This window comes from Lynx canadensis, chromosome B1 (genome assembly GCF_007474595.2).
Source record: "Lynx canadensis isolate LIC74 chromosome B1, mLynCan4.pri.v2, whole genome shotgun sequence".
NCBI classification, from domain to species: domain Eukaryota; kingdom Metazoa; phylum Chordata; class Mammalia; order Carnivora; family Felidae; genus Lynx; species Lynx canadensis.
Genome location: NC_044306.2, coordinates 172491225 through 172513708, shown reverse-complemented (window position 1 = coordinate 172513708; position 22484 = coordinate 172491225). Strand labels below are relative to the sequence as shown.

General features: G+C 40.0%; 1 protein-coding gene across 3 annotated transcripts in view; it reads left to right on the top strand.

Annotated features, from left to right (window-relative positions):
• Positions 1 to 22484, top strand: part of RHOH (ras homolog family member H) — a 45493-nt gene that overhangs the window by 15238 nt on the left and 7771 nt on the right. The window lies entirely within an intron of this gene.

The window sequence follows — 22484 nt, the reverse complement described above, 5'->3', positions numbered from 1 at the left end:
AATGTGGGCCTTAAAAAATATAATGGTAATAATGTTCATTATAGCAAATGTGGCATATAACTTTTACTTTAAATATATGTGTATGTACTTTACTTGTAAGCATTTAGTTTAGTTTTTACATTTTAAAAATGCCATCATGCTAGTGCTTTCCCTCCAAAATGTGCACAATATGTAGAAAGAAGCTCAAAAGTGAACATCGCTTCCTAGTGTATAGGAAGCATTTACCTAGTGTAAACATTGTATACCTAGTGTAATAAGAATACAGCTGATGCTTAAATGGATCATTTGAATTAAAGTCCTATAGCTGTCTTTTCTTTGTTTCCATCCTCTCTGTCTCAGGAAAGGCAATTTCTAAATGTGAATTGTGGCAATGTTTCTATTAAATTTTAGAGCCATAAGAACACATGGATAGTTTTTGCAAGACGGCAGGGGAGTTCTATGTAAAACTTGGATCAAAAGTCCAAAACCCAAACCAGTAGTTTTGGATTTCCCCAAGGGCTACCCGTCTGACATGTATGTCATCCAGGAAAGACCCAACACATATATATATGGAAGGAAAAATAAAAGTTTCTCTTCCAACAGGGGCTAGGCTCCTGTGGTTTTCAGTTTAGAAACTAGATTGTACAATTGTATTCATAAGAAAAAAATCACCAGCACTTTCAGCTTTAGTTTATGCTAAATTTTGTTTTTGAACTGTGACCAGCCAAACTTACGAAGTTATTTTATTTTAATTTTTTTGAAGTTACATTATTTTAAAGCTTCCTTGGTTAGCTAGTCCTTTCTTTGGAGTGCTTAAACGATCATATTTTAAATTTTTTCCTACATTTATTCATGCTACTTGGAATTTAAATGTTAGTGCTCCTTCCTTTATATATTTGGTCATGACTGGTTTTATTTCTCAACAGGTACGTAACTCATTATTTTATCTGCTAACTGTGATTACTTTTCTTTCTTTTGCCGGTTTTGAGAATGTTTAACAATTCTTAAATACTTGATGTTTAACAAATAAATTACTAAGGTAAAATGCAGGATAAATAACAAAAACAAACTTAGTTGCCTTTACAAACTCTTTTTGAGTTCGATCAGGAACTTCTAAATTATTATCAAGTTTTCTCTTTTCCTATAAAATATTGGCCAAAATACAATTTATAAACAATATCACCAGCTGGTCAGGGAAAAGAGTAGAATGATCCTTTCTTCTCACCATTTAGTAGGCTCTGTTCTAAATTATTATTTTCAGTTATTTTAGACGGCTATAGAAAGGTCTTTTTTCAGAAAAATGGCAAGTAACTGGGCAGTAGGAATGAATAGCTTCAAAATGTCTATAGCCTTTTGCCCCTTCTAAGAATTATCCCTAAGAAAACAATAAGTATTTTATTATAAAATAAAAGCTTTTCAACGCAAAGTTTTTTTTTTTACAATAGAGGAACCTAAAAATCAATATAAATGTCCAACAGAAATGAATTATATTTAAGCCTATTAAATATTTATTAAAATTTTTTTAAAGTTTATTTATTTTGAGAAAGAGAGTATGGATGTGGGTGGGGGAGGGATAGAAAGAGAAGGAGAGAGATAATCCCAAGCAGGATCTCTGCTGTCACTGCAAAGCCTGATGAAGGGCTTGATCCCACAAACTGTGAGATCATTACCTGAGCCAAAATCAAGAGTTGGACACTTAATTGACTGAGTACCCAGGCACCCCTAAAATATTTTTTGAAGAATAATGACAAGTAAAAAATTAGAGGATATAGCATATATTTTTGTTTAAAAAGGCCTATATATAGTTTTTATACATGAATTCAGAATGTGAAAATAAGCCAATATGTTAAAAATTGTCATCTAGTGTATGGTAAGATTACATATAATTTTAAAATGTTTTTCATTTTTCTTGTAGTTTCTATAATTAGTACGTATTATTTTTATAATAAAAGGCCCAAATTCCTTATTAAAATAAAGTCAATTTGTGGTGTTATATTAATAATGAAACTAGTAAAATGATTTTGATGTGAAAATTATTTTGACATTTTGAAGGCAACTCAATGCTTTGAGAGTCCTAAACCTATAATTACATTTTATCTTTTAAGACTTAGAGGGATCTCAAGTCTCTTATATCTTGAAACTTGATAAGCTATAGAAAATCACTTTTAAAGAGAGATGTTGGAGTTATTAAATGGGTTTGTGAGTGGTTTATGTTTTAAAATAAGAGAATGAACTTTAGCTAGAATAATTTAAGCAAAGTATAAAACATTTAATTGATGAATACAGATGACTATTTAAAAATTTTTATGTGAGAAGATTCCCAAAGGTATCCTTTAAGAAGCACATTTTCCTAATGCATCTAAATATTTAGAAATAATTGACTTTTAAATATCTTGAAAGGCATACCTTACTAGGCAAATCATAGATGTATTCATTCTGGTATAAGAAAATTACCTTGTTGCCTTCCATGGCCATTTTCTACACAGTAATATATCTAATAAAAGTTTATTTGTTTTAAATGCCAAATATTACTTGAAATATTTTTACATTATTTCAAAGTTGATTAATTTAGCAAAGAAAGAGAATTTTCCTTTTAAACATGAGCCAGGTTTTGTGTTTGATTTGTGTAATATTCTTAATTACATTTTTCATTTGTTTTTGTCTGTGATTGTCTGTGGCTTTGGTTTAACAATAAGTCATGGTCTTGTGAGGACAGCTATTGTCCTTAGTAATGATTTCAGCTGCAAGTTATACAATACCTGACTAACAGTGACTTAAAAACAATCCCGATTAATTTCTCCCATATAACAAGAAGTCTAGATGTCTCTCTCTCTGTCACGGGCTCAATGGCTCAGTGGCTCAGTGTCACTGTCTCTGCAGTTCTCTTCTCTTCCATCATGGATGCAGATCCTTGCTGCCGCTTTGAGCCCTGTGTATTCGTCATCCATCCAGAGGTGTAGGGCTGGGTGGAGATGAAAGGAAGCTAACTTGGCAGTGGCTATCTCTTGTTCTAAGAGAGTAAAAAGTAGTTCAGAGACCTCTCAAATAGGTATCCTTCTGTGATATTGCTGGGTTACATGGCCAGCCCAACTTCAAGGCAGGTGGAGAAACAGGAAATAGAATTGTTATCATTGCCTTAGACCATGCATTCATAATAGGGAAGGAGGGACAGGTTGGGGGGTGGGGGAAAGGGTAAGGGTGGGATAGGGTGGTGCTAATGATATCATCCCTAAAGTGGAAGATAAGACTTTTTGGTGGAAAGAAGAGGATGAGAAAATTCTTACTCTTTTTATGTATAAAGATATACAGATACACACCAATATACATATAATACATAAACAGACATATACATGGTATTAAAATTTCATGGGTGAGGCGATTAGGAAAAAAGTGTCTAAAAATGCTCTGGGGAATGGTCATGAAAAAAAGGTTGAGAAATACTGGCCTAGACCAAAAATGATCCATTCCTGAGGCTTTGCACATAGTCTTACAGACAAAATTGGATTCTATTACTAATGAAAAAGAAAGGCATAGATATTGAATAGAAAACTAACAATGCCTGCCACAATGTCATAAATTAAATTAATGAACAACTTACACCATCTTGTAATTAAACTGCGAATTCCTTTTTTTAAAAAAATATTTATTTTGAGAGTGTGGGGCAGAGAAGAAGAGAGAAAACCCCAAGCAGGCTCTGCACTGTCAGCACAGGGTCCAACATGGAGCTCGAACAGATGAACTGTGAGACCATGACCTGAGCTGAAATCAAGAGTTGGGCACTTAACCAACTGAGCCACCCAGACGCCCCTGAACTGTGAATTTCTTAAGAGTAGGAACTGTCTTATTATCTTTGTATATTAATACACCGGGCCCTCAATACATGTATTTTGTAGATTGAATGAAACCTAACATATGTTTTACAGCTGGACCAGTTACCCCCAAACATTAATTTGAACATATCTCTTTACCCAGCAGCCTTCAGCAGCTTCTAATTCCTTACAGGAATGGGGTCCACCTTCTCATTCTCATTTCCTGCCACTTTCTCAACTATTATCTCAACTTCCCTGCACATTGATCTGCTTGGTCCCTAAACACATCTTTGGTCTCACTCATCTGTGTTTTAAAAAAAAAATTTTTTTTAAATGTATATTCATTCTTGAGAGAGAAACACACAGAGTGCAAGTGGGGGAGGGGCAGAGAGAGAGGGAGACACAGAATCCAAAGCAGGCTCTAGGCTCTTAGCTGTCAGCACAGAGCCCGACACGGGGCTGGAGCCCACAAACCACGAGATCATGACCTGATCCGAAGTTGGATGCTTAACTGACTGAGCCACCCAGGGCCCCTCACTCATTTGTGTTTTTGCACATGTGGTTCCCTCTCTTGTTACCCATCAAACTCCTTTTCCCTCAAGACTCTATTCGAAGTCCCTTCCTCTGGGAGTCCTGAGGGTGTTCGACTTGCGTGGAAGGCCTTTCCCTCCCTCTCCAACTTTTTCAAACCCTTCCCTTCACAGCCTCATTTAAGTTCGGCACCCCCCACCCTGGTTCTTTTTTTTTTTTTTTTTTTTTTAAATTTTTTTTTTTTAACGTTTATTTATTTTTGGGACAGAGAGAGACAGAGCATGAACGGGGGAGGGGCAGAGAGAGAGGGAGACACAGAATCTGAAACAGGCTCCAGGCCCTGAGCCATCAGCCCAGAGCCTGATGCGGGGCTAGAACTCACGGACCGCGAGATCGTGACCTGGCTGAAGTCGGATGCCTGACTCAAGCACCTGAATCCTGTCTCCACGATAGGCTAAATTCCAAGACATCAAGGAAACTCCTACAGTGTCTGGTGTAGTGCTGTGCATCCAGGAAACAATAAATAAAACTTGGTTGAGTAATAGATATAATCGATAAATATCAATAAATAAAATGAGAGCCAATAAGCAGTTGGCAATTCTGTTTCCTCCTGTTCTAAAACCCACTGTATTTGTGTTTTAACATAAGTATGCCCAGCATCATTGGGATCCATTCATAAGGGAAAAATCTAAAGGCCTTACTTAGGAGCTAGAAGCTCCATGACCCCATCACTTAAGCCCAATAAAAACCATACCTGTTTAGAGAACAAATGAGAAAAAAATAGATGTGCAGGGGATATCTGATACGTAATTATGCTTATTGGCAAGATTTTTTCTCTTAATAATGTTATTTTGGGGGGCACTTGGGTAACTGTCGGTTGGGCCACCGACTCTTGATTTCTGTTCAGGTCGTGATCTCACGGTTTGTGAGTTCAAGCTGCCCAGCGGGCTCTGTGCTGGCAGAGGGATTCTTGGGATTCCCCCTCTCTTGGGATTCTTTCCCTCTCTTCCTCTCTCTCTGCTTCTCCCCTGCTCACGCTTTCTCTCTCTCAAAATAAATAAATTTTTAAAAAAGATTTTTTTAAATGTTATTTTTTAAAGTTTATTTATTTTTGAGAGAGAGCCCATATGTGTATGCAGGCATGTGCAAGCAGGGGAGGGGCAGCGGTGGGGTGGGGGAGAGAAAGGATCCCAAGCAGGTTCCACACTATCAGCACAGAGCCTGACTTGGGGCTTGAACCCTTAAATTATGAGGTCATGATCTCAGTCAGTTGGAGTTAAGCATCCAACTGACTGAACCACCCAGGCACCCCTGAGAAGATGTTTTAATAGGCATTGAGACTTTACCTTTTGGAGGGAAGAATGGCACATTAGGGGAATGAAAATGTTTTTTTTTTTTAAGTTATACTATTTTATTATAAAAATTTAAATACATCTAAGAGTCCCTATGCCAATCACCCAAATTCAACAATTGTTAAGATACTGCCATATTTGTTTCATCCTCTTTCCCCTCTTTGCTGATGTAGTTTAAAGTAAATCTCAGACATCATGTCACTTTCCCCACCTATGGTATGCATCTCTAAAATCAAGAGTATTTTCTTATACTACAATGCTGTCATTATCCCACCTAACAAAATTAGTAGTAATCCTTTGGAATTTTCTAAAACCCAATTTATAATCACATTTCCCTGATTGTCTTAAAAATACCTTTTAACAATTGGTTTATATAATTCAGTATGCAGAGTTCATCCATTATACAGGTATTATGTCTCTGAAGTATCTTTTTTTTTAAATTTTTTTTAACGTTTATTTATTTTTGAGACAGAGAGAGACAGAGCATGAACAGGGGAGGGGCAGAGAGAGAGGGAGACACAGAATCTGAAACAGGCTCCAGGCTCTGAGCTGTCAGCACAGAGCCCGACACGGGGCTTGAACTCCCGGACCATGAGATCATGACCTGAGCCGAAGTCGGACGCTTAACCGACCGAGTCACCCAGGCGCCCCTGAAGTATCTTTAATATTCATTATTTTTAGTCACACAAATGAACTGACGAAGAAACACATTGGTTGATGTATTGGGGTAATTCTATTAGGCTGACAGTAAGTTGTTATATTGCTCTTATGTAGATGGAAAAACCAAAAGAGGTTTTGTAAATAGGGATGTCATAAATGATTGTTTATAAGATGGCCAATTATGATAGTTCTATTGCTTTGTTTATAATAGATGAAAAAGAAAGAAAATGGAGAGGGATTTTGTCTTTTGGGTTGATTGTGTTTTGTGTGTTGAAGCTGATTCATATGTAACTGGAGATAATAACATAATAATCCTTACTTCCTAGATTGTGAAGGTCAAATGAAAAGCTAGCAATCTGAGGAAGCTGTGTTTAGCTGTGGTACAGCATTTCTCCAATCTGACTGTGCTTCTGAGTCATCTAGGGTTTTAAAAATAGTTTCTCCGGTTCTTCCCAGACCTACTGAATGAGAATATCCTCATGAAGGTCCAAGAGAAACATTTAAAACAACCTCTCAGGGTAATTGTGATGATGATCAAATATGGGGATCACTGACCTTACCTCCCTGCACCTTGATTGCTTTCTCTACAAATTGTGAATAATGATACGTCCCAGGGCTAATGGTATGTTACAGTGTTGTGGGTGGATAACAAACACAGCAAATAAACACCAAATGCTTCCTTAACTCCTTACTCATGATCAGTATTATTTCAGGTGATCCTCTTCCATACATTGGACACTTGACTTTGGGATGGATTAGAATTCCTCAGCACATGTTGTTCCCTGTGTAACATCTAGTATGGTGCCCAGCACACAGTTGGAGGGCAGTACATATTAGAGGAATGAACACATGAATGATATTATTGAGAATTCAGATCAATGACCCTTCAGATTACCCATCCACCGACAATATAGAAAACTAGTAAGCCACGAGTGTTATTCTGATTTAGGAGGTGTCCAGACTTAGATGGGTAAGACCCAGAAAATGGGATTTATGCCCAATAATATGTATCTTCCAATGTCTTACCTTTCTTTATATGCAGTTTTTGTGTCTTGTAAAACTTCCTCTTCTTCCAATCAAAACTGGCTTTGAGGAGACAATGAGACTGGAAACACATTCATATAAATGTGGAAATGGTAAAAAGGGCTTTACCTTCCAAGGATATTCACATTTTACCAAAGCACCAAGCTTCTAAAGAAAGGGCTGTTCCAATGGTGGGAGAGATGTTTCAGTAGGGAGGGGACTTCTCATCACCCTGATGTCATGTCACCCCAAGTAGGTAAGTACCTTCTGGTAAGACTGTCCCTTGAAGAGAACATGCTGGATGCCTCCTGTGCCAGCTTGCTGGAAATCCTGAGGGTTGATGTTTTTGCAGGGGATTCTTATCAGCAGGGGTGACAGCTGCTGCTATAGGTTGGGGAGCTACTTCCTTTGCCATCTTCCTGTGGGAAAGGTTCCCCTGAGTTGTGTCTTCAGTCTCCCAGATTGAAAGTTGTGCTCTGGGGATCTTATCAGATGCTTCTGAACTACAGTCCTTCAAAATGAAGCATCCAGAATACTCAGTTCTGTGCATGAGTAACAGTGACACTGGAATTCAGGCAGGAGAATATCATTAAAGAGATAAGATGAGATACAGACTTTTCATGTGATAGATAAGGGGAGCCCTCATCTCATTATATGCCCAGTGATACAAAAAGGAGGGATACATGGTTTATCCACTGATGGTTGATCTATGGTAGTGAAGTTTCTTGGGATCATATTTTAGAAAAATAGCGAGTGTGAGTCTCCTTCTTGATTCCTGATTACACACACACACACACACACACACACACACCCCTTGGGACAATCTAGTAAAGTTTCATGGGATATGGAACACTGAAGAGTTCACTGGGAGGTTTTCAAATGTATTCTTACCAGGTAAGCACTTGTAGGGTGATAAAGTAGAAAGAAGCTTTCTGATGGATGTCTGCATCCTATTTGTGTTACAAGATATCACATAACGTGCAAGAGAAGAGGTGGTTAGAGGAAGATGGAAATGAGGTTAGGGGATTACCTTCTGGTGCATTTCAGTTGACTTTGGGATTACGGATTTAAAAAGGATGGCGAATGATGATTTCCAGAGTGGTTCCTTTCGGTGTCTTACTATTGTCTCCTGAAACTAATTTCAGGTGGGTTTGTACTACTAAGACAAGACTAGGGTAACCTAGTACATGAAGGTGACTAGAGGATCATCTCCTAAGAAGCTGGATTTATATGAAGAGATAGTAATCAGAAAGAAAATGGTTGGTCATCCATGGAAACAGAAAACAAGCATGTTTGAGAATTGTACTTAGGCAGTGCCCATATGTGCACTGTCGAGAGAGAAAATCTTGGCTAATTGACTTTCTGTATTTTGATCATTTCATTAATCCAAGGTTGATCCTGATCCTGTGTCACATTTTCTTAAAAGTGACTAGCCAGTGATACTAGCAAATGCTACTTCTACCCAGGAAGGAACTGCAGGACACATTTACATTTTCTTTTACAAAGGATCATGAGCTAATTTTACACCTCCTTGTTGTTGTGACAGAAGCAATATATGTTTGTGAAGGAAATTTGGAAACTACAGATAAGCACAAAAAAAGGGAAAAAAATCTATAATTGCACCAATAAGAATATTGTTAACATCTTGATATAGTTAATTACTTTTCATTCTATTTTTATTGAAAAATCAAGGTCATGCTGCACATAGTGTTTTGAACTTACTTTTTAAAAAATGTAACAATGTTGTCATATGCCTTTTTCTATAGTAAGTATTTTCTAAAATAGTAAGGAACTCGATCATAAGAATGTATGCCTTTCCCCTCCCCCTTTGATAAGTTATTCTATGTGACAAGTTGTCATATATTTAACAAGTAGAGACAAATGAGGGCAAAAATGAGCAGAAATAAGAAATCGGTGTGTTTTCTGAAAGTCCCTGCTGCTACAAACAGATTTAGGATCATGCCTTTTGGTTTCAAAGACGTCGATGATAGATGTGTACAGACGCGAGAGTTGTCACAAAGGGTGAACATCAAACTCCAGGTAGGAACCATGGATGATCTAGAAAGAGCTGCAAGTCCCTTGCCAAGAGCAGATGATTTTCCAGCATCTCTCTCCCTGCTAGGACTTGTGCTAGTTGCTCCTCCATGGACATCTGGTCCTCAGTGTTTGATTGTTTTAAGGTTCTAGGGAATGATTTTATAAGGCTTGAGAATTTTTGTCCTTGGTATGGACATTTGGGAGGGACATTTTGTTTTTGTTTTGTTCAGGAAAGCCCTGAGGATAACTTAGAGAACTGAGGGAGTTTTGGGGGGCTCAAATGACCCTCACCTTTGGGCCTTTGGCCACCCTGGACACCTAGTTGTTCTGCTGCTGAAGTCTGTAAATGGTCTGGGTGCTCTCTCCCGTCTCTGAAAACTCTCCAAGGCACTCAGTGTTTGCAAGTTCTCTCTGTCACAAACTAGGCCAGTGAACTCTAAATTTTCCTGGGACATATTTCCAGGAAAAGAGGTTCAAATTCTGTTTGTATTTTGTGTAAATCCAAGATAGTTGCTGCTGAACACGGTCCTGAAATCAGATAATTGGAGCTCTTTGTGCTTAGCTTGGCCGATGTGCCCATGCTGAGAGGCCTTATGAGCATGCATGCCTCTGGGTCAAGGTTGGAGGGTAGAGGAGGAAGGACGAGCAAAGCAACATAAAAGGAAAATCCTGGGAACAGGAAAAGATCATCATGGCAAGAACTTTGAGCTATCTGCCCCTTTGTCTTCTTCTCTGGTAACATCTGCTCTCCAAGCACCATATGTTATCAGTGCTTTTGTAGAAACGTGAAATATGAGTACTGGTGAGGCCCATTTTAAGTCCAATGCCTAATTTTACAGATGAAAGAAGCTGAAGTCTGGAGACGCTAGCTGGTGTGAGCAAGGTCGCATAGTTAGTGGTACAGCCAGGATTTGAGCCTGACTCATAGTCCAGGGCTCTGTCTGCTGCAAGCAGCCTCTACATACAACACAGTGAGAAAAAGTCTAAATCCCCACACTGATTCTCCATTTATATTTAGTATACACTTATGTCTTCAGATTGATCCATAGCTGAGGAAGAACTGCTTAGTCCTCTACTAAAGGTATTTAGAATCAGGCAACTCAAAACCTGCTGATAAGGACAAAGTTTCATGATATATTATTGGGTGAGAAGAGCAGCAGGGAGTATAGTATAGTAGACTGTAGTTTGCATATTAAAAAAAGAATGTGTCTATAGAATAATTACACATATGCATTCATGCATGTGTGCAGGTGAATACCTGTCGTAATTTAATAGTTTTGGAAAAATGCATGAGAAACGTAATACGCTGGTTGCCTCTGGGAAAATGGCCCAGGGCCATGGAGGGCAGGTATAGGAGGGAGACATATTTTTCACTTTTGTACTCTTTGAATTTTACTACAGGCATGTATTAACTGTTCAAAAAAGTAAAATGTAAACACATTTAAAGATGATATGTGAGCTCAAATAAGGGAAAAGCTAATGCTTAGTGGGAGTTTCTGGAAGCCTTTATGGAGAGGTGGCATTTGAGCTGGGCTCTGGGTCAGGTAGAACTTGACGAGGAAAAGTCAGAACAGGAGAGATCATATTTTAGGAGATGAGAACAGGATGCTTAAGGTTATTGAGGCAGGGAAGGCAGGAAGAGTTTGGGGGATGCTACATAGTCTGGAGAGATTACAGAAATGGCTAGGGGACATGGTGATAGTGACAAGGAAAAAGGTAATGAGAGAGAGACGGCTGGATGGAGGTTATTTTATACTTAATGTGGAGTAAATTGGCCCCAGGGTCCCTCCTCACCTCACCTCCCACCTGTGTTTCAGCCACAAAAGTCAACTGTCTACACTCCAAACGCACAGACCTTTCCCCCATGCATAACTGGGCACCAGCTACTTCCTCTGTGTGGTTCAGGTCTTCCCATCCTATTTTCTTTGCCTCCTCCAAGACCATTTCAAATGTCACTCCTCTCCATTCCCTCCATCCCCACCACCCTCGAGGATGTAAGTGCTCTGTCCTCAGTCTCTCTTGGCATTTTGAATTTACCTTTATTATAGCACTTGTCCACTTAAGTTTTAATTTTTCTGTGGGATGAAGCTGAGCATGAGGTCGTATGTATGCAGAATGTTGCTTCTTTTCTCTCTAATGTAGGATTTTATTCTCTAAGGTCTCAGTTTTATGGGACCTTATTATGATGAAGCACAGCCATAGCATTCTGCCTTTGCATGGCTAACACATTACCTTTTTCCATGAAGTCATTTCTTCTATAGAGAAAAAAAAGGGAGGGTCAGAGACGTTATTAACTAAGAAAAAAGTTTTTTTAAAAAAACCTCTAGGCCTAAACGATATTAACATTTTCTTTATTATCTTTGGCCCCAGTAGGCTCTTTAAAAGTAGCCAGTTTAAAGGCAATTAAAGGCAGATATCCTGTCATTTTTTTCAGACTTCTGTGAATTTGGAACTTAATGTTAATAGAACATTATATATGCATAAGTGATGAATTGAACAGGTGAAAAAGAATTTTGCTCTGGAGTATCCTGACAGTTTCAGGGTCATTATAAGCTTGTTTCTCCCATTGTCTGTAAGTCCTTGATCAGAACTTGAGCATCTGGGGAGATATTTAATCCTGCTATTATATATTATGTCTGCAATATAATTCATATAAAAGTGCATGCATCTGTATTACAAAGGGGGATTTAAAACACTTTGGAAAAGCTATACAAACTTGTGCTCTTAGGTTATTCCTCTTTGTTCCTTTTCTCCCTTAGATAACTAAGGAATAGCTGCTCTTTGTCTATAGAGGGTCATGTATAACAAGAGCTGAGAATTCATGGCGAGCCGGGGTTTGCTCCTTGTTGCACAGATACCTTGTCGCTGCCTGGACCAATGCCCTTCTGAGCATTCTGGGCATTTAGGGGCACCAGAACAAGCTTGTACATTTACTTTTCTGCATAAATGGGACCCTTTACCAAATTTTTCAACTGTTTGCTTTTTTCAGTTACGAACGTATCATAGGCCTCCTTCTCAATACATACAGGATGACCTAATTGTTTTTAATGCTGTATTGGATTGTGCTGCATGGATATGGCAGAATTAACTTAACCACTGCCTTTTGACTGACTGTTCAGTTATTCCCAGTTCTTTTCTTGCTGTTATGAATAATGCATCAATGCAAGTTCTTGCACATACGTCTTGACTACTTGTATAGGTACAACAGGATAATGTATTTAAAGAATTGGAATTGCCAGGTTCAAAGGTATATGTGTTTAAAATTTTGGTAGCTAGTGGCAGGGCATACCAAAGGCAGGATGGTGGAAGGGCTCTACCCCAGGGGCAGGTAATAAGGGAGATCATCACCTGTAGAGAATTTAAAAACAGCAATAAAACCAGTGTAGGTCTGAACTTAATTATCATGATGCGCTGGCAGTGATAGAGTCAGAGTAAGTCCTTAGGGGTGTGTATGGAGTCCATTAGGCAGATTGCAATTCTCACTTTTATGGCACTGTGTAATCCTGAGTTTACATAGTAGATGAGGAATAAAGAATGATTGCACAATGATTACAGAGATTCTGAAATAGTACTCGGCTTACTTCAATTGTGTCATTCTATGTGACCTCTTGGAATTTTGTGTTTAAATTTAAAGCAGTGAGGCAGAGCACAAACTGCAAAGTATAATATTTTTGATCAAGAAGTGCAAGTTTTAGGGGCACCTGGGTGGCTCAGTAAGTTGAACGTCCAACTCTTGATTTCGACTCCAGTCCTGATCTCATGGTTTGTAGGACTGAGCCCTGCACCAGGCTCTGTGCTGACAGCACGGAGCCTGCTTGGGAGTCTCTCTCTCAATCTCTCTCTCTCTCTCTCTCTCTCTCTCTCTCTCTCTGCCCCTCTCCTGCTCACTCTCTCTCTCTCTCTCTCAAAAGTAAATAAACATTAAAAAAATAAATGCAAGTTTTACTTCATACATGAAACACTTCACTGCGTTTGAATAATTTAAAAATTGAAATAGGTTTTTCTTTGAATCGTTACTTGTGTTAAAGCTGAAGAATGGATCAAGAAAATAATGATTGTTCCTAACTCTTACACATTATTACTGACACCAATTTTGTCATATAGACTAGAGAGGTTAAAAAGGGATCAGCCTCGGGGCGCCTGGGTGGCGCAGTCGGTTGAGCGTCCTACTTCAGCCAGGTCACGATCTCGCGGTCCGTGAGTTCGAGCCCCGCGTCGGGCTCTGGGCTGACGGCTCGGAGCCTGGAGCCTGTTTCCGATTCTGTGTCTCCCTCTCTCTCTGCCCCTCCCCCGTGCATGCTCTGTCTCTCTCTGTCCCAAAAATAAATAAATAAACGTTGAAAAAAAAAAAAAAAAAAGGGATCAGCCTCACATGACGAATAGCCTGAGCAGGCACTGGATCCTGTCAGGTCTTCCTCCACAAAGGTATCGCTCTTTGGCACATCTCCCAATGGTGAGAATGCCCGCTTAAGGGAGAAATCTTTCAAATGTTGTTAGAAATGAGGATTGTAGTAAGAAAGAAGTCATTTACCAGCTGAAAAGTGTTTTGCCAGCTATTTCTCCTCCTCTTTTACCTTTTTTTTTTTTTTAATTTTTTTTTTCAACGTTTATTTATTTTTGGGACAGAGAGAGACAGAGCATGAACGGGGGAGGGGCAGAGAGAGAGGGAGACACAGAATCGGAAACAGGCTCCAGGCTCCGAGCCATCAGCCCAGAGCCCGACGCGGGGCTCGAACTCACGGACCGCGAGATCGTGACCTGGTTGAAGTCGGACGCTTAACCGACTGCGCCACCCAGGCGCCCCAACTCCTCTTTTACCTTTATTTTAGGATTATGTCTTAGTCTGTTTAGGCTGCTGTGACAAAATACCGCAGTATTTTATTTCTTGCAGTTTTGGAGGCCTGGAAGTCCAAGATCCTGGGGGTAGCAGGCTTGGTGTCTGGTGAGGTCCTGCTTCCTGGCTCATAGAGAGCACTGTCTCACTGTGTCCTCACATGGTGGAAGGGGTGAGGGAACTCTCTGGGGTCTCTTTTATAAGGGCATTAATCCATTCATGAGGGCCCCAACCTCATGGCCTAGCACCTCCAAAGTCTCTACCTCCTAATACCATCACCCTGGGGTTTAGGTTTCAGTATATGAATTATAGGGAGGCACAAACATTCAGACCATAGAAGATTGCTTTGTTTCATCAAAATTGCAGTGGTAGGTAGGCTTCCCCCAAATTAGAGGCAGTGGGAGGGGAAGTACACAGCACTATGAGTGGGCTCAGAGGCCGGACCACCAGGTTCCAGTGCCTGCAGCCCTCCTTGCTAGCTTGTCATCTTGGGAAAATTACTTTATTTCTCTGTGCCTTGGTTTCCCCAGCTGTAAAATGTGAGAACAAAGGTATTAACCATATAGTGTTGTTTCATGATTGATGGGCTAATTTTCATAAAGCATGTCAAATAGTGTCTGGCTGTTGTTAAGTACCACATGAGTATTTATTGGTATCCTTTTCTACAAAGAGTCAGACACCCCACTAAGCACGGGAGATAGATTCTTTTTAATCACCTTAAAAATCCTAGGAACTATGCATCAACATCCATATTTTGTTGTTCTGGTTATGCGATTTGCCTAAGGATACTGCTAATCAGCAATGGGGATGAGAATCTGAGACCCTGACTGCAATCTCACCTCTTTGCAAACAATTAAAAATCAGCAATTTCTTCTGTTGAACCTGAAACTAAATCATCTTCACTTCATTCCATGCTCTTGGCTAAATACTCAGAACAAAATACCTTGACTTCTTTTATAGTTTTAGCAATTTGTAAGTTAAGGGTTTATCCTAATTCTAGAGAATTAGAATTAGTGGTTGCCCCTAAAGAGATGATCTATCTCGAAGGAAGTTAATGAGAAGGGCGACATCTGTTTAAAAAGGATGTTTATATTAAAACCGGGAGCTATATGTTGAGTAAAAAGCCACTCATTTGGAATATCTATCTATAAGCCATCTATATGCACTTTGCATTTAAAATACTGGGGTGCATGAGTGTCTCTGTCCGTTAAGCGTCTGACTTCCGCTCAGGTCATGATTTCACAGTTCCTGGGTTCAAGTCCCACATTGGGCTCTGTGCTAACAGCTCAGAGCCTGGAGCCTGTTTCAGATTCTGTGTGTGTGTCTCTCTCTCTGCCCCTCATGCTCTGTGTCTCTGTCTCTCAAAAATAAACATTAAAAAAAATTTTTTAATATTAAGGAAATTAAGTATGGGCTGTAAAATGCAGACATCGTATATATGTGTGAACTGAAACAGTGCTGAGTCAGCTGATCCAAGTTTCCGGGCCTCGAGTCAGCCACCAGGGGCTAAACCACTGTTCTCGGCCTTGGCTTCCTCATGGGGGAAATGAGTGGGTTGAACTAGATGACCTTTTGGGCATCTAATCATGCTAAGTTTCTTTATCCATCAGGGGATATGTTACTTTACATTTTGTTTAGTGGTTGTCCAATGATGGGGGAGTGCCAGGAATTTAGGGGAATTCCCAGAATACATGGGCACAAAATATATTTTAAAAAGTTTGCAAGCTTACTTAATCAAAAGGATTAATATCTAAAGAGATTTTAAGACATTGTTAAGAAATAATGGCTACCTTGCTAGAGAAGTTGGTAAAACAGACGACTTCTAGAAGAAAAAGTAGAAGTGGTCGACAAACACATGAGCGAATTTTTATTTTCACTGGTCATATATGAAATGCAAATGAGAACAAATCAAATCGGCCAATGCTATGCCCAGTGGCAGTTGGTAGTGTGATGAAATGAATACTCTCATACACTGCTTATGGAGTTTCATTGGCTGATTTTTTCTCTTTCGTTTCAGTAGTTGCACTCATATCTATTTATACTAAAGAAATAATTGTGTATTTATACAAATTTATTTTTAGAATGTTCACCCAGTGTTATTACAGTAAAAATCAGAAGCAGTTTAAACGTCTAACAACAGGCAATTAATTAAATAAGCAATGCTACATTCATATAATGAAACATTATGTAGTCATTAAAATATGTTTGGAGAATCTTAATGATACAGGAAATATTTATGATGTAGATATTAAATTTAAAAAGCAAGATACTAAGCTCCATATAAAGTATGGCATTAGTTTCAGAAGAAAAAAAAAGATGCACTGAAAAAAAGAACCAGGAAAAGGTACGCTAATATCGTGTAGCTTTTGGTTCTAGTTGGCAGTTGGTTTTTTTCCTTTTCTCCTTTGGGTCTTTTAGATTATTCAGTATTTTGAAATGTTCTAGAAGGTGTATGTACTACTCAGAAAACAAAACAAAACAAAAAAACGGCCTACAGAAACGATCCAGAGAAAATGAGGAGAGAAGTTAGAGTGAGGCCATCTCCAGTCTGATTGGATCAGCAAAGAAAAAGAGAGCTGCTGGTCACCACCCATGGCGTGGCTATGTGTGTTCAGTTACGGTAGTGGAGGTGCCGGCACTGGGGTGCTGGGGAAACCCTGGGGTGTGATGGTTTTCTTCATCATAGATGCTGCTTTAGAGCTGGGAGGCTTGGGCTTGGTGGAGGTCTATCCAGATGTCATGCAGAATTCATATTTTCACAGTAAGTAAACATCCGAAAGAGAGCTACTTTAGGTCCAAGGGGAGAACATAACATCTTAAAGCATAAACTTCCCATTGCCTGCCCCCTCACCTTTGCAGACAAAAAAGACTCCCAGGGCAGACGGTCTCCCTGACTCTCAGAGTCACTTTGGTTTGGGATCTGGTTTTGTGTGGGTAATACATTTTCACTCTTGAGTTTCTTTCAAATTTTCATTATGACTTTTTTGCTTTTTTGCAAAGAGCTAATTCTGCAGAATTGGGGTAAGGAAGACCAAAGCAAGTCAGAGACTGTAATTACGCTGTTTAGAAAGTTAAGACTTCAGGTAATCTCAAAGTAACTTCAAGAGTATCCTTTGGGTAGAGTATTTTCCAGAAGTTGCCCTTACTTCTCAGGGACAGAGATGATATATTGAGATGCAGGTAGAGCTTGTACTTGAAGCTAACATTTTTCTTTTAAAGACTTGCCTGGGAATCCTAATCCAGGACCATGGCTTTTCCTCCTCTAGATCCATCCCAAAGGGAGGCGGGCTCCAAGACTTTGCTCTGTCTACCTTTAGGTCACTTGTTATTCGATGCACCAACATTCTTTAAAATACTTGAAAAAGCCATTGTAGCATAAACTGTACTTTTTAATTTTGGGTGATACTTTTTTTGCATTTCTCTGTAACTAAAGATGAGAATAAAACTACAGCTTGGACAAAATGCTATAGAAAATAAAAGATTCCACCGTTTAAAACTTTCATCATAAAATTTTTGAAAATACGATAATGTAGAGAAAATAGACTAACACACCTGCCATGTAACCATCATTCAACAGCTGTCAACATTTTCCCACTCTTATTTCATCCATCATCCTTACTTCTTGTTGTTGTTGTCTTTTATGGAATAGTCTAAAATCCCAGACAACATATTCAATTCACCTGTCAGATAAGGACTTTAAAAATATGTATGACCACAATATGATTATCGCCTAACAAAATTAGCAGTAGTTCCTTAATGTCCTCTAATACCCAGGCCATATTCAAACTTCTTTGAACATATAAAAAACAGAAAAAAAGGACTTAAAAATTCTCATGAGCAAGAAGAGAGATAGGCTTGAGACAGTGAGAGAAGGTTGAATTACTCAGTTTTGCTTGTCTTCTCTCCAAGATAGACCTTTAAAAAGGAACCAGAAGCCATTCCTAGAAGTAATGTTAAACAATTTAAACTGTCTAGATAGAGAAAAGTTTTGTCTTTGGACGCTGATGGGGACTCAGAGAAATTCTCTGTAGCCTCAAGGGAACTCAGATCAGCCTTTTCTTTCCCTTCCAAGCCAAATGTAAAAAACAAAACCATATAGGGGCGCCTAGGTGGCTCAGTCAGTTAAGCACCTGACTCTTGATTTAGGTTTAGGTCATGATCTCACAGTCTGTGAGATAGAGCCCTGCGTCGGGTTCTGTGCTGATAGTGTGGAGCCTGTTTGAGATTAATTTTCTCCCTCTCTCTCTCTCTCTACCTCTATCTCAGAATAAATAAATAAATTTAACAAACAAACAAACACCAAAGTCATACATACAAAACACTTCAAAATTGCTCAGGTAACACCAGCATATTGTGGAAATGTTTTACGGTGCACATAAACAAGGACCAGAAAATGAGAGTCCTACAATCCTAGGACTGCAGACAATCCACCTTACCATGTTGTTATATAGTGTTCTGGAATTTTCATACCTGTGGAATCATGCTGTATATACCGTTTTTAAATCTGCTTCCCCCCCCCCCCCCCCCCCCCCCCCCCCCCCCCGCCCCATTCAACTTAGGAAGACTTTTCCTTGGCCAGTCAACATACTTGCGCACTGCTATTTTAAATTTTTTTTTTTTCAACGTTTATTTATTTTTGGGACAGAGAGAGACAGAGCATGAACAGGGGAGGGGCAGAGAGAGAGGGAGACACAGAATTGGAAACAGGCTCCAGGCTCCGAGCCATCAGCCCAGAGCCCGACGCGGGGCTCGAACTCACGGACCGCGAGATCGTGACCTGGCTGAAGTCGGACGCTTAACCGACTGCGCCACCCAGGCGCCCCGCGCACTGCTATTTTAAAGGATATTGATGAATTAGCTTATTCATCCAAGAACCGCCTGTTCCTACGTAATTCTCCTCCATTATAAACTACGTAGACAAGAACATGTGTGTAACTGAATATTTCACCCCAAACTTCATGGAAGTGTAAGAACTATTCTTCTGCCATCACTTTTTCCCTTCCCAGTCGTTCTCATCCCTTGTCATGTGGCCACAGCCCCCTGGGCTCGCTGGAAATCTCTCTGGCTTATCAGCAGGCACCATCATCTGAAATACCGAACTCTTCCTGGTCTCAGAGACCTGTTTGCCAATGGCTTCCTCCCAGACCCCCAGGCCTGGGGCTTCAGAGTCTTCTCACTGTGGGCCTGGGTGTGTCAGTTCTGCCTCAGGGATGTGCTGGGGTGTCTCTCCTCCTTTCTGGCCTCCTAGCTCTACATGCCGGAAGTTTCTTTCTTTCACTGGTCATGTTTCTCTTTCTCTTTCATCTTTGTGCATCTCAACTCAATTGTTTTAAGGGTCATGTTCTAATATCCTGGCCTCTACAAAGCCTTTCTGGATTCCTGCCCATTGTAAGCAGCACTTTTTCCTTTGTTGGCATCTGGCGCTTCTTTAGGCACTGTTGAGGTTTATGGCTTGTACTGCCTTTAGATTCTAAGTTTTGTGAGGGCAAGGAATGTGTGTTATTCAATTTAGAATCTGCCTCTTGGTATGGCACAATGCCCGACACATAATGGGTACTCGAAGTCTAGTGAATAGGTACTATTTAAATCAAAAGAGAGGGGCGCCTGGGTGGCGCAGTCGGTTAAGCGTCCGACTTCAGCCAGGTCACGATCTCGCGGTCCGTGAGTTCGAGCCCCGCGTCAGGCTCTGGGCTGATGGCTCGGAGCCTGGAGCCTGTTTCCGATTCTGTGTCTCCCTCTCTCTCTGACCCTCCCCCGTTCATGCTCTGTCTCTCTCTGTCCCAAGAATAAATAAAAATGGAGGGAAAAAAAATTAAAAAAAAAAATCAAAAGAGAATGGATTAGTAAGAGTATATATGCAAAAAGCCCCAGGGATTTTAGTTGGCTATAGAGCTCATAGTACATGCTGTTGGTGCTGACAGGCCTGAAACAATTTTGGATTATATGAAAACAAATACAGGAGCATTTCCCATAATTCCCTCTGCTGTCCTCTCCTCTCTCCCCACCTAGCAACCCACAGGGCAGCCTCCTGGAACTACTTTCCACTTCCCCAAACCAGACATGTACTTTCATGCTGCTGGGCCTTTGTACGTGCTTCCCTCCCTCCTTCCCATGCCCTTTCTTCTTCTTTGTCAAAATCTTATTCATCCTACACATCAGACGTCACCTTTGAAACATTCTCACCACTCTTTTCTCCCACCTCCAGAGAATTAATTGCTCCTTCTTCTGGGTTTTATTGAACTGGTTCATATCAACATCATCACAGCAGTTACTATTTGTGAGTGCTTATTTCGTTCCAGGCACTGTTTTAGGCTCATGATGTATACTAGTTATAATAATCTTACAACAACCCTCCTAGGTCAATAACTATAACAGTAGATACTTCTATAATACTCACTCTGTGCCAGGTACCATGTTGTGTGCTTTGCCTTCACTAACCCATTTAATCCCATACAACAACCTTTGTTAGGTAGATACTCTCATTATTGCCTATTTACAATTGAAGAAACTAAGGCTTAAAGGGATTAAGTAACTTTCATGAGATCACACAGCCAGTAGATAGTGGAGCCGGGAGGCAATATGTTTCCCAAATCCATACTCTTAGTCATTATGCTATACTGCCTCTATTGAGAAAGCAACTAAAGCTCAGAGAAGTTAAGTAATTTCCCCTAAGCCACGCAGTGTCAGATGTTGGAGCCAAACTCAAGCTTGCCTGACCCCAGAGTCTTCTTCTTCTTCTTACTTGTCTTGCTCTCTTCTTACTCTGAACTGCCTCTCTTTATAGCAAAGGTTGTCAAACTTTTTCTGTAAAGGACCGAATAGTAAATAATTTAGGCCTTGTGAGCCATAAGGTCTCTGTTGCAACTTTATGTTGTAGCAAGAGAGCAGTCATAGACCATACATAAATGAAAGAGCATGACTGTGTTCCAATAAAATGTTATTTATGGACACTTAAGTTTGATTTTCATATAATTTTCACATGTCATGAAATAATCTTTTGATTTTTTTTAATCATTAAAAAATGTAAAAACCATTCTTAATTCATGGGTCATACACAAACAGATGGTGGGTTTGACCTGTAGGGGAGCCATAGTTTGACAGTCTTGTTTGAAGGCAACATTACATCATAGGGTGGTTATATATGCATGTATCTGCCTCTTTGCTCACTCTTTCCTCAAACAATTCAAACTGGGCCCCAAACATGCATGCCCAATTGAGAAAATATGAGTCCTTTGGTAGACGAAATTCACGTTCCTTAGACATTAGGAGAGCATGTGACCTTCTTTGAGTGTGCCCCATGTGGATTGCACACCGAGTTCCAAGCAGTTTTTCAGAATATGCCTTCTATTACTTTGAGAAAAGCCATTAACTACATTTTCCCACCACTGTAGTTTTGAGATGAGGTTCTGGTGTTCCCTAATGGTGCTCCGGGCAGCTGGCTGGCTGGCTGGCCTTGTGCTTTACTTGGATCAAGCTGAGAACTCTAGACCAGTGGTGGCAATCTGATTATTGTGCTCCTGGGGATGGAAGAGACCAGTCTCGGCAGGGTGGCTGGAACAGAGGAGAGGAAGGGTGCCATGCTCCCTGCTTGGCCTGAGGGTCAGAGGAGCAGGGCTCTTGGCTCAGAGGCTTTGAGGCTCAGGGCACTGAGATAATGGGAAGTCTCAGTGCTTGGTAGTGCTCCGTTTTAACTCAGTTATGGTGAGATGGAATAGGGTTTAGGCTTAGACACATAAATACTGCTTAGAAACTTGACTTTGGAGAACAAGTGTTAAAAGTTGCAAACCAGGTGCCTGGGTGGCAGCTCAGTCAGTTAAGCGTCTGACTCCTGATTTTGGCTCAGGTTATGATCTCGTGGTTCATGGGATAGAGCCCCACATTGGGCTCCATGTTGACAGTGCAGAGTCTGCTTGAGATTCTCTCTCTCCTTCTCTCTGCCCCTCCCTTGCTTTCTCTTTCTTTCTCTGAAAATAAATAAATAAGCTTAAAAAAAAAAAAACCTTGCAAACCAGCATCTTGCAAGCAAAGTTTCAGAAAAAAATCCATTTGAGACAGATGATTTTTGTATCAAAATAAACCGAGGGGTGCCTGGCTGGCTCAGTCGGTACAGCATGCAATTCTTGATCTCGAGGTTGTAAGTTTGAGCCTACATTGGGCGTAGAGATTACTTAAAAATAAAATCTTAAAAAAAAAAAAAGATTTTCTTCTGTGATTTTTAAGGGGAATTTAATCATTATTTGTAGCAATTAGAAACATGCC